This window comes from Ciconia boyciana, chromosome 1 (genome assembly GCF_034638445.1).
Source record: "Ciconia boyciana chromosome 1, ASM3463844v1, whole genome shotgun sequence".
Lineage (NCBI taxonomy): Eukaryota > Metazoa > Chordata > Aves > Ciconiiformes > Ciconiidae > Ciconia > Ciconia boyciana.
Genome location: NC_132934.1, coordinates 144419691 through 144432746, shown reverse-complemented (window position 1 = coordinate 144432746; position 13056 = coordinate 144419691).

The window sequence follows — 13056 nt, the reverse complement described above, 5'->3', positions numbered from 1 at the left end:
TGCTAAAGGTAGTGACTTTTCCCTGCTTCGTTTAGAATGTAGCAAAATTACATTAAAAGATGAAACCATGTGGATGACTTATTAAACTCCCCCACATTTGTGTAATTTAAACATTACATAATATATGAAGGAGCACATCTTATATATACATATTTCAACAATAAACATTAATAACATGTTAATATCTTTATTTCTATGCTCTTCCTTTAATCTACCAAAGGAAGCTGGAAGCAAAGTTCGTATCACAGCTATTTTCATTAAAGCTACCCTATTTTAAGAAAGGCCTAAGCTTTCTTCAGTGGTTTATGAATATTTTACCTTTCAGCATACACATAAATATACAAATATATGTATTTCATATACCTGCTACTTAACAAATGTTCTCCATCTGGACAAAAAGATATTTCCAGGACATTTAGACTCATCATGATGAATGGAGTCATTACCAGAAGATCAGGTACAGGGTCATAGAAAACAATGGACAAAGTTGGTAGGAGACTGATTTGAATTCCACAGAGATGGATATAATAGCTGTTCTCTCAGTTACAGTTATATTTATTGCTTATACATTCTATACTTATACAGTTATTATTGCAGCTATAGTCTATATTTTATAATGTAAAACCATGCTGCAACTGCTGATAATAGAATTTGATGTTTATATTGCAATGAAACCCTAGAGACTATTCCACTTTGCCCTTGCAATAAGCACTGGGCAAGTACAAAAATGTCTATGGACTAGAATTTGGAGATAACTGGGAAGTACCCAGCTTTGTTATCTGAACCCCTCTGAAATTACAGCATGTTTTCCTGAATGCAAAATGTAATTTAAAAAGAAAAAAAAGTTCAAAAATTGTGAGCCAGGGGTAAGGAGAGCAGAGAGTTTGTATCCCTGGTGCCAGGGAGTGGGGCTGCCCAGTTGGTCACCTACATGAGAATCTCACAGCTGCTGACTGAAATAATACCACTGGCAAAGGTTTATTCCCAACTGAGAAAAACCGGTAACGAGGGAGAGCCAGAGCAATGCCTGTTCCGGTATACTTAGAAGAATCTGGGCTCCTTTTATATATGGGTGCAAAGGCAGTGTGAAAGCACAAGCTCTGCCCCAAGACTCCCAGAGTAATCAGTGAGCAGATGGGGAAAGAAGCTGGTCAAAGTTGCTGCTACACCAGGACACAGGCTAAGGCAACTTCCATCACTGGATATTTTTGAGAACAGGCTAGCAAAGTACCTGTTCAGTGTGTTTTACATATTGTTGATCCTATTTTGGAGCAGAGGAATAGGCTATGTTCTTCTAATCCTATTATGACACTATTTCTTTGACTGTATTTAAAGGGTGACTCAGTCCTTGGGCCAAGTCATACAAGCATGGCAAGATCATGCTGATCAAGATTCAATAGTTTAAATAGCAGAAAACACACTCTGTGCACCTGCAGCATGTGAAGCATGAGATCCAGTGGTTATTCTGGGACTGATGGAGCAGTGGTGGGTGGCTGTTTGGGTTCTTGGCAGGACAATGCAACACCACTTATTTTAATTAACCACTTGGGTTAATTAACCAGCTGTGGGACAGGATCTGCCTATGGAGGCTGATCTCTCTCCACTGACTTTGGGGAAGGTCCCTTCCAGCCTCAACCATTCTGTGAAGTTACGCCTCCTTTACTTTAGGAGGGCAGTGACACCGAGGGGCAGTGCTAGTGTGGGCACAGGCTAGGTGTCAGGTACCAACACTGGGCTGAAAGACACCTGCAAAGAGCTCTTTCATTGCTGCCATCCTCAGCAGACCAACTGGCCATAGAAGCTAGAGCACTGTCCATGACCTCAGCCAGCTGTGCTGAACCAGTGATGTCCGTTTGCCTTTCCTTGCGGAGAGAGCTGTCAGCCCTGCCAGGGGATGGATGCCTGTCTCCCTGGTGCTGTCATCCACCCCAGGCTTGGTAAGCCCCTAAGCACGGTGCTCTGCACCCAGGCAGGAGTCCCTTTGGTGGGCACTGCAGGGATGCCACGTCACTATGTCCACACTGATGTCGTATGATTACGGGCAACAGAAGGAACTAACCTGAGAGGTAGTTTTAGAGCTCACACAGTTTATTGTGCATCCTCAGCTGGGAGTAGCAGAGAGCTGGGTACTGAGAAAAGCCCCAGATTTTGTCTGCAAGAATTGCAGTATCTAGCTAAGCATATCGATCTGATCAGTTCTCATACTTTCTTGGGCATGTGTCTGGAAAACACCCACCATTAGAAACAGTAGTAACAAGCAAATAATGACATGACATGCATTTAATATCAGTGTTGATACTGTCAGAAAATCAGCTTGCTTAGGGAAAAGATCGTACCAGCTGGAAGACAGCAACAGTTGGTCCCCTCATGGCAGAGTTAGAAGCAAATGCTATATAAATGGACAATAAATATTTAAAAGAAATCATGAAGATTTATCTGCATGACTGAAAGTATCCCAGATCCACAGAGAGAAGAAAGAACATATAAAAGTTTATTTATCTTAAGGAATGGATTAGTGAACATGAGAATCTCTATGAAGACCAGTCAAAAATTCCAGAAATCAACATTTTTCTAATCAGTCAAGGGTAGAATAATTATAGATAGCAGCATCTGACTCAAACCACACCTAACTACTATGGTGTGATATTTCTTAGCAATTGTATTGTAACAAAATAATCAAGGTTAAATATGAAACCCCAACAATTAAGTGAATTCAGTTAGATAAGTATCAGTCATTCTAGATATTGTTACAAGTCAAAGACTGGGAATAAAGGATAATGATATTTGCAAATTACAGGTCACATTCGAATTGTCTAAGGAAGTTATTTCTGCCAGACAGATCTGTATTATGGCAACCAGACCAGAGGTGGCTTTATGGATAAATACGGCTAAACCTACAATTTGGTTAACTAATGTTAAAAAGGAAATTAATTTTATTTTAGCAGGGAGAATCTCACTAAAATATCCAACTGCAGTTTTTTGCATTCAGAAGCTTAACCTTAGCTGCTCTAGTTATGTTATCTGAATTATGCACTTTTTAAAATGTTTGTATAAAAATTATGCTCTCATTAAAATTGTTGATTTAAACAAAATATGTCAAAATTACTTGAAAAGCATCAAATATTGCAGTAGAGGTTTTGAGGTAAAATAGACCTATCAGCATGAATCATTACCACCCAAAAAATTAAAGCTTGGGGCCAAGCACTCATAAAGCACCCAGCACAGAAAAGAATAGAAAGTTGAGAACCTGGGGTGTAAACACATTTTCTAGAATTCATGGAAGTCTATTCACAGGTCTGTCTTAAGCACATGATTTTTTTAGGATAGTAATGTGCAGCAGGCACTGTGAAACTTTCTGAGAGTCCTTTTGTTCTCCAAGGGACCTGCATCTGCTCCACTCATCATGACATACACAAAGGCAGAAAAGTACATTGTTCAGAGATGCTAATAGTACATTTGTTTGTAGAATTTAAATTGACGAGAAGCAGTCTTTTCAAAGTTGGAGCCTTATTTCAGTTTTTGAAATTTTGAACTAAGAATTTGCAAGTCAAAACTCCTTAATCTTGCACCAAACTGAATTTAACCACAGATTCTGCAAGAAGCAATTTTCAAACCTTTGGGAAAGTCTTGCAATATTTCACACCAAATGTTAAGACTGTTTTTAAATTTGCCAATAGCTCTGTTGATTGGCCTGTGGCTCTTAAGGTACAGTGTCAGTTTAGCTCACATTTCTCCACCTTTTACATCTTTTCCTGGAAGAGTGAATGTAGTGTCTTGAATAGCCAATGCTATGATTGCTTTAGAAATTGTGGGAATAAGATTAGGAAAATGTAATTTTTATCTGAATTAACATTGAAAAGGGTGAGGCATATCAGATCATTCAATTGATTTATTCTCTGTATTTAGTAAATATCCCATCGCATAGTTATTTTGAATACCAAGAGCTGTAGCTCTAAGCCTGTCCTTCTGAATCTCCAAAAAGGGGGGTGATGATACCTAAAATTTGGATGTAGTTTTAAAAATTGTTTTCTGAATAACTCACAGCATGTAATGGCAGCTTGAGATTTCAGAGGCTGATCTTTGAGAGGGAAAAATGAAATGTTTTGTAGTCATCATATTACCACAAACCTGTGATCCAAAATGCTGAAGGCACAGAAGTAATGCTCAGTAGCTTCTAATATTGAATGCTGGGGCATACATACATAAAACCTGATCACCCTTGGTTTCGGAGGGGTAAAAAACACTGTGAAAAAAACTACAGAACTGCCTACTGAAACATGGTATCTGAACATTTCTTGCATTAGGAAAGAAATGCATCTTGCATTTCTTGCACATCACTCTGGCAGTGAACATTACCATTTGATTTTCCTACATGGAAAAGATGGCAAGTTTGATCTTGCCCAAATGCATGTGTTAGATCCTGCCTGCAGTCCAGAGCTGGCTAGGGGAGTCATTCCCAACCCACCACTCTGAGAGCCTGATAACTGCTTCATTGGTCCTGCCTGGATGCTGATCCTCCTTCCTGATCCCTGAACTCCCCTGGCTTTCAGGCTTTCATTTTGTCCTGAGTCGCTGAATCAAATAAATACAAGATGAAGGAGTAAATAATTTAATACAAGAGTGAAATCTTAGGATGTCTATTTATCACTGTCTCAGGACACCCACTTCCCACATCGGTCAAGGGAAGTGCATACAGAGGACCTTTGGGGGGTAAGCACCAGTGGTACAGCAGAGAAGTTGCTTTGCCCCAGCAGTGGTGCTGCACCAAAGTTCGCTCCAGGATGCTGGGAACTGGTGTGTAATGTCCCAGTACAGCCTAGACGCCTGGGTCATGTCACAGGAGGGACAAATGTGAGTCTCTTCAGCAGTCTTGGGAGACTTCTGGACAGGACAGCAAAGTGCTATGGGCTTGGCTGCTGGTATTGTCCCAGTGACACTCAGCTATGTATCTTAGCTGATACAGCAGCCCCACTGTTACCCAGCCATTATGCCTGAGGATGGCACAGGGGGATGAAGAGCAGTCGTCAGTCAGAACATGGCAAGGCTCCACTGAGGCAGCTAACAAACTGCTTGAGATGCTATCTCCAACTCCCATTAACTTGTCAGTACCATCCAAAATCTCAAAGTCCTACTGAGTGCTTGTTATGGTTGAACAACCAAGGAGTTCCAATTTCCAGGAACACCTCTCCCCATCTCCACTCACAGGGGACTTTGACCTTTCCTTTCAGACAAGGATTTGGCTGCACCATGTGTGCATTTGTAATCTCTTACCTGTACAACCACAGTTGTACCACTGGATTGAACGTAAAACTCAAGCAAAAGGCTACAGCTGATGCAGCTTGTCCCATTTCTTCATGCCTCCTGCTCTGGTAAGCCTATGCTCAAATCTTTCCACCAGTAAGTCATCTCTTGATGCAAGCTTTTGGTTCTAATCTCAGTCTTAATTTTCACAAGAATTTATGGAACAAGCTGCAGATAAAGTCAATTCCTGGGGTAGATCACAAAACTGAGGGTGGAGCATTTGAAGAAATGGGACAGCATGTTCCGCATTTCCAAGCTCTCATAAGAGAGGAGCCCAGGTGGATCCAGAACCCGTCTGCATTAAGAAATTCTATGAAGCCTCTGTATTTAAATGGAGATTTAAGTGGAAAAGAGACTTTTCCACAAGAGGCACTTGGAGAGCCCCAATATTCTTGGTGATTCCCATCAGCATTGCCTGATCAGTCAACAAACACTCTTCTTTTCAAGCTGAATTTGGTTTGAAGGACGAAAGTCCATGAGGAAAGAGCCTTGAGGCTACTGTGCTTGATTTTATGTGAAACACACAGATATTCCAGGCATAAGTGACAAGGAAAATCACAAGATGGTGAGATTAGACAAAAAAATCTGCCATGTGAAATAACACTTGACTGTTATTTGTTTGGAATGCACCATAGACAGTGAGTCATTGGCCAAAGTAGCTGAAATTTAGGATACTGTTATGAATGCAGGCCCTCTTTATATTTCCATGAAGCAGTCTTGTAGTATTTGGAGCTTTGGAGAAAGCTAGAAAATTTTCTGCTAGAATGGAAAGCAGTTTAATCTTACCCACCCCTCAGGTCCAAAGCCCTAGTGTTATGTAAGCTAATATTGATAGCATAAACATTACTAGGGCATTAGACTCAAAGCTGCAGGAAATTCAGGCCTGCATAGTTGATGTTGAAATTTAATATATAGATTCCATATTTAGCCAGTGTCAACAACAGCTACTCACATGTTTTCAATGCTTTCGGTCTATGCATGGGGTGAGTGTATAAAAGATAGGAACCATGTGGAAAACCGTATACTAGCAATCTGTGCTGTATAATGGACAGAAAATAAAAATACCATACACCCCTGATTATTCTGTGATTACACATAAAGATCTTACATATAAGACAACCATCAAATCTACAACAAACAGAAGATACATATTTAGCCATGACCATTAGACATTTTGGGGTATATTGCTTTTAGTACAAATAATATTCTCAGTTTTCTGTTGCATAAAAGTAGTGGAATATTGTCATCTTAATCTAAACAAACCTCTACCACTACAGTTAGGTAGTCAGATAGATAGATAGTTATTAAGATATGTCCATGCTATATATGGACAGGTGCATACACACTTAAACATATCACACCTCTATGTTTGCATGTACAGATATATATTATTTAGATCTACATAGAGAAAGAGAGAGAGAAAGTGAGAATGAAGAAGAATTCAAATATGGGAGACAACTTAAGTGTTAATGTTTTTCAATACAGTCAGAATATTACCCACCTTCTTGAGAGGAGAAGGAAGGATTTGTTCATGCACATATTCACAGGGAGTGCTCAAGACAGTGCTACTTCTGTCTCATTAAAATTTTCAAATTTTAAAAGGAAATTCAGGGGAAAAGTTTAAACTTGGAACAGAAATTTGCATGAACTCTCAACTTTAGTTCTCTCAAAATTGAATTTCCCTTTGCTGGTTGCTCTTATGGATGAAGTAAATTGATTCTTTACTCTGAAACTTTGCCCCATCTTCTTGCTTGAGCTTTTACTGGAGAACTGGTCAGATTTTCTACCTCCTGCTTGTACTTCTGTTTGCCTTGGATTTTACATAACAGATGTTTTGCTCCTTTTCATGTAATGATGGATTAATTGTGTAGTGATATCAAAGCTAACTGTCAAAATATTAGATTGTATTAGTTTTGAAGCTTTTAAGAGAAACCGGACTTTTAGAGTTGCCCTGTATGACAACATGTGTCAGACAGTGATAGGACTGAAATTAATGACTAAGTAGTTAATATCCTGAATGGCAGAGATATAGCAAGACTAGAAATAATACCTTATAGACACACTTCCATTACTACAATGTGAAGTGTACCTAGAGGTCAAACCTTTTAAAAATGAAAACTTCGAAGAACCTGATATCTGTTTAGGTATCTAAGGACATTGAATAATTTTCAAAGCTCTCATGAAATAATGGCTTGATGAAACATGCTGAAAATCTGAGAGAAAGGTAATTTCTAGCATTATTAGGAAGTGAAGACTTGGGCCAATTTTTTTAAAACCTTGGACATAGTGTTCCATCACAGTTTACAACATAACAAGATCATTATGGGCTGGACAGTGAGTGTAGGAAAATGGTACTTTCCCATGGTACTTTGCTCACTTGGCCACAGGAGATTTTCCTGTATCTTAGAGCCACATTGCATAGACAGAAGTAGGTGAACTGTGGAAATAATGATTCACAGATGTGTGAGAATTTGTTTCAGACACTGGGGAAGATACATAAAATGTGCATTTTGTGAGCTTTACTATCCTTTTCCCTAATGGCATGAGTTAAACTTCTGAGTAGCTAGCATTTTTTTCCTAGCAATGCTCTTAGTATAGGTTATACTCTACCAAATTCTACTATATTCTACATTTTTTCATCTGCTACATGTGGTAAGAACACAAAGACTCCATTGTTGCTAAGCTTAAACTTCTTCCTTATTACCACAGTACCTACAAACTGGGAGAAATTGCAGATAATCTGCAAGTCATATATTTACAGGCTGATTTTGTGCTGTCTCCTTCTTCTTATAATCCCTTCTTTTATTCTAGTAGTGAGCAGGATGCTTCTTTATTTCTTTAATAGTTGGTGTTGCCAATTATTTTTTCAAACCAGAATACATGAGTGGAAAAGTTACCTCAAGAACATGGTCTTTGCTGCCATTCTCCAAGGTCCATTATGCAGGTCATCAAGCTGGTTATCCATTACTTGTATGTGCTAAAGCAATCAGCGGGGCACTTTTTCTTTCTCCTGTGCTGCATTGTGTTCTGGTGGTCCCGCAGGCTCCATCTGCACCTCAGTCTTTTGGCTCGACCAACCTGCTTCAGGTTCTTTTGATTGCTGCTGATTTTCACTCTAGTATTGCCACCGGTGAAATCACACTGCAGTGGTCCCAACAGTCCATCTAGAATTGAATAGGTTTTTAATCTAGTAATGCGAGTGTTGACATAGCCATTGTTTGTGGCATTGAAATGTAAATACATTCCTCTTCTGTTCTTGGTTTCAAGTCGGAAAACAACAGCAGTCTCTTCTTCTACCCAAGTCCCCAGATCAGCATCTCTCCATCACCTCAATTTTTCTGCAGTCACAAAACTTGTCAAACACCTTTGTGAGCTGATCCATTGTCTGGGGCATTCTCCTGGCAGTACTCTCTTCTGGACCTTTTTTCCCCCACTGAGATGATAAAAAAACCTTAGGTTTCTCATTTTTACCCCACAATGGGCAGTTCTTCATCTGTGTCTTGTCCTTCATTCTACAGCATCCATACTGCATAACAATTTTTTTTTGTCTGGAAAAACTAACCTTCCTTGTAGATAAGGGTCTCTAGGAGGCTTTTTCTCTCTGCTGCTGTTTAGCTGCTGTTTTGTTTTCCTGTTAATCACATTCTTCCCCTAGCTGTGGATCTCACTGGACTAACCATTGCCACCATAATTTATATAGTACCTGCTGGGAAAAACCAGGAGAACGCTGTTGCTCTGAAACTAAATCGGCACTTTATTATTTAGAGAGGCACTGTGAGTGCAGCCACCGTTCCCTCTAGGTGCTTCCTGCTGCCTCCACCAAGCTTCTTCCTCCTGGAGGATACAGAACGGTATGTCCAGGTTGCAGTTTATTGCATCCAAATGCGACTATAAAAACCAAACAACATGGCTGGCAATCTATAAGCAGTTCTTTCTCTCTGCTGACTAAAAAGGGGGGGTAGGTAATTAGATCAGGTGAAGGTGTCTACCCTGCCTATAGTGAGGTGAGATAAATCCCATCAGTGTTACTTGTGATGGATAGTCTTTACTTCACAGCTGCAATTAAATAACATTTAAAGATATTTAAAAGAACCTTAATAAAAGGTGTTGGGAAGCAAAACACAACTACTCTTAACACGTTGTAATTGCACACTTCAGCGTGTCTGGCAGATAAGGCATCTATTGTTCCTTTAATGCACGTGAGGCGAATAGCACATTTAATTACCCTGTATGTCAAAATTAATACAGATCCCAAAGCAGGCAGTGTCAATACATTTAGTTATATAGCAATTATAGTGTAGCCAGAGCCACTTAATGTACAGGACTGAAAACAGAAACTAAACAAACATGAAAAAAGGGGAAAAAAAGCATGGATCAGTGCTTCAAAGAATAACCTTATAACCTCAGGAAAGCAAGAGTTGTTCATTAGTACTAAGCTGCAAGTCCAAATAAATATGTAACCTCTCAAAAGTGTTCAGGCCAACCCCAGAGCCTGTTAGGCCTTGTTGTTTTAGAGACCTCAGAAAGGTGAAGGTGAGCTCTTGACACAATGCTTTTCATTTGAATTCACTTCCTGCTCTCTCGTTTACTGGAGGTAACTTCCCTTGGTACCTCAGCTGGCTTTCTTCACACAGAATGATTCGCTATTTGCATTTTGGTTCTAATACTGAATTCGCCTAACATGATTCAATCTTATTTTCCCAGTGGTACCATTAATATTTTAATTTAATCAGAATTTCAGGAACTTGTTTGCCATCCAGAGCAACTTGGTTACCTGTCAGCCTCCATCAGCTTGTCATATTAGAGGTGATTGTTCCTTGAATCTAATCTACTTTAAATGATTTCATTGGGTAGAGGTCTATAAATCATTTCAGAATAGGTCTGACAGATGAAGGCTTAGGTAAGTAAACAAATCAGGCTTGCTTTACTTTAGGCAGCAATGAACTTGGCTTTATCAACTTCTCATTGATTTCTGCACTCCAAAAGGTAAAAAAAATCTCTTTAACATAAGAACATTATTAATATAAGTACAGTATTACAACCAACCATAATTAAGATAAGTCCCAACAATCAGTGATGAGGCTGACTTAAGAACATTGCAGACTGCATTTCAATAAAGCCTGTTATGCAGTTTGAATTGATGAATTCATTTCCAAAAGGTTTACTTTCGTCTTTCCAATCAAAACAGAAATTAACTGAATATTAAGCAGTCCAGAGTCCCTCTGGATTTTGAGCCAAGTTTATAAAGGATAATATGATAAGGCTGCAGCTGGGAGTCTAATGTACAGTATATGATTTGAACATTACAGTATGTTCACATTTACTTACCTAAATTGTAGTTAAAAGCAAAACTCTGGTCCCTGTGAAATGTTGCTGAGTAATCAGACATCACATTGTGATTCACTTCAGACACGTGCTGGGGCTGAGTTAATCGGTGATTGTCAGCATGAAGCTGGCAACGACAAGGTGATACAGAGAACAAGGTATGTTACGTAAGAGCACATTTTGTTGTAGCCTCTGGATTTGAAACAACCATGGCATGTGTGGCATGGAAGAACTATGTCTCCTTTAGCATGGGCAAGGGTGAAAGCTCTGCTTTCCTGTGGATGATCTCAACCTGTGATAGGTAGGGGAAAGAGGTAAAAAAATAGGGGTAAATAATGAAAAAAAAAATCTCATTTAGTTAATTCAATGTATACACAATTGACACAAATACTAACAGGAAATGTATAAGGAGAGATCCTGCAGCAATTTTAGATGCCCTTAAAACAAAGGGTAAATCAACATGCAGAAACCATGGCCCACATAACCCCCTCCTCCCCCAGGTTTGTTCTACAAAAAGGAATGAATGCTTATTTCTGTTTCTAATTAGTTTACAAAACTGCATTCAGATAAAATATACATGTAGTAATAAGTTTAAGGAATGTTTTCCTTGAAAAAGCAGATTTGGCTGCACCGACACCTCCTGTCACATCACCAGTCAACGGAAATTAGGCAGTTATGCAGGCAAACATGCCTACAAAGTTTGAATTCACCAAAAAGGGACCAGCTCTCCTCAAACCTGCATGTTCCATGGAGATGTGTGGGAGGTAAAAGGTTCACTAATAATTAATATAACTCTAGGTGTGTTGAAGTAAAATCCCTTCATGCTGATCTCCTAAACACTGCAGAGAATTTAGCTTCACATTGGGCTGACCCCTTATTTTTTGTAGATTAATATCCACATGCAAAGCTGTTTGAAAATTGTTGCTAAGATTACAAAGTCCGTGGGTCATACCAGGCTATATAGCATATGAGATTAATGAGAGTTAGTGTCTGTAGCCAAAGAATTCTTAAGGCTGGTGTCACACCCACTTGGTTTGGCACCTCAGCACAAGTTATGAAGCAGCTATTTAGGCTGAGATTACTGGGCAAATTTGCAGGAGTTCATGACATGGCTTAAATGCACAGCTCTATTTCGTAGCAATTGTCTTAAATGCTCTGCTCCAATACCCTTAAAACACTTAAAAGTTAGGAAGTGTTGTTGCCTGGGAATGATTCATTCTGTCTCAGGCAGCAGTATTGCATTACAATTTCTAGTTACATCATCATGTATTGTTACAGGTCACCTTCCTGCACAGTAACAAACCATTGTTGTGTAGATAGTGAATTGGGTTGCAGCTGGTGGTAATACTTCACCCTGCATTGGAGGATGTTGGTGAGTGAGGCTGACATGTAGAAAGAGAACATGTATATTTGCCTGAAAAGACACAATTCATTTGCCTCAGCTACCTAAAATCTGGTGTCTGGTGGAAAAGGCACCTCTAGATGGTAATTTATCCCAGTTCTCATTGATGGGTGTCTCAAGACATCCATCTTAACATGGATGTGTTCTAGAAATGCCCAGTTCCCCCTACCATCTATAGAGAGAGTCTGGACCATGTCTAGTCACAGAAGACTTACCCTTAGCCTGGAAGGCTAAAATTGTTGAGGAAAATTCCATCCTGAAGCTGTTGACTATCTCAAGCGCACAAACTCCTTCCTCTACTTAGGATAAGGGAACATGTCATCTGCTGGTAGGTGGTCATGATTGCTAGGGTCTGAACAGAGTCCATGCTCTGCCCTCCACAGTGTTTCACGGGCATACATGAGGGATCCCATAGATTAATCTTTTTTTTTTTTTTTTCTTTCTTTTTGCTAATACCAGTTAGCACCAAATGATTTCCTCTGCAGAACTGCAAGACAAAAAAATTTATTTGAGTGTCCTTGGGAATAAACTGTCTTACCTTGAGCTGCTTCCCAGCAACACAAGGGAAAAAAGAAAAGCCTTGCATGTGGAGGATACCGCCATATTCAGGCTACACTGCACATACATAAAAATGTGATTTTGTTTTGGAGCAGCTTTTCAGTTACCCCCAGATGATCTTCAGGGCTAACGTTGTCAGTTTCTAATACGGATTTATTTATTTATAGCTTTGATTATATGCATATTTAGGAAAGCCATATTATAGCCACTTAAATGCTTCCACCCCAGTTAGATCTGCTTTAAGTTTTCAGTTATAATTTTAAGAGTTATCACTTGTAAAACACTATTTAATTTAAAGTCACAGAACATCAGAAATGGTATTTTATTTAAATAAGGTGTACATATGGTAGTGACTGCCAATTCTAACCACTTTTAGTTCTTTTAGCTCATTTGAAAATGGCCATGACTTGAGAAGAGTTCAAGTTTTACATAATAATATTAAGCATTGAGAGCTACCATGAGAGGTATGG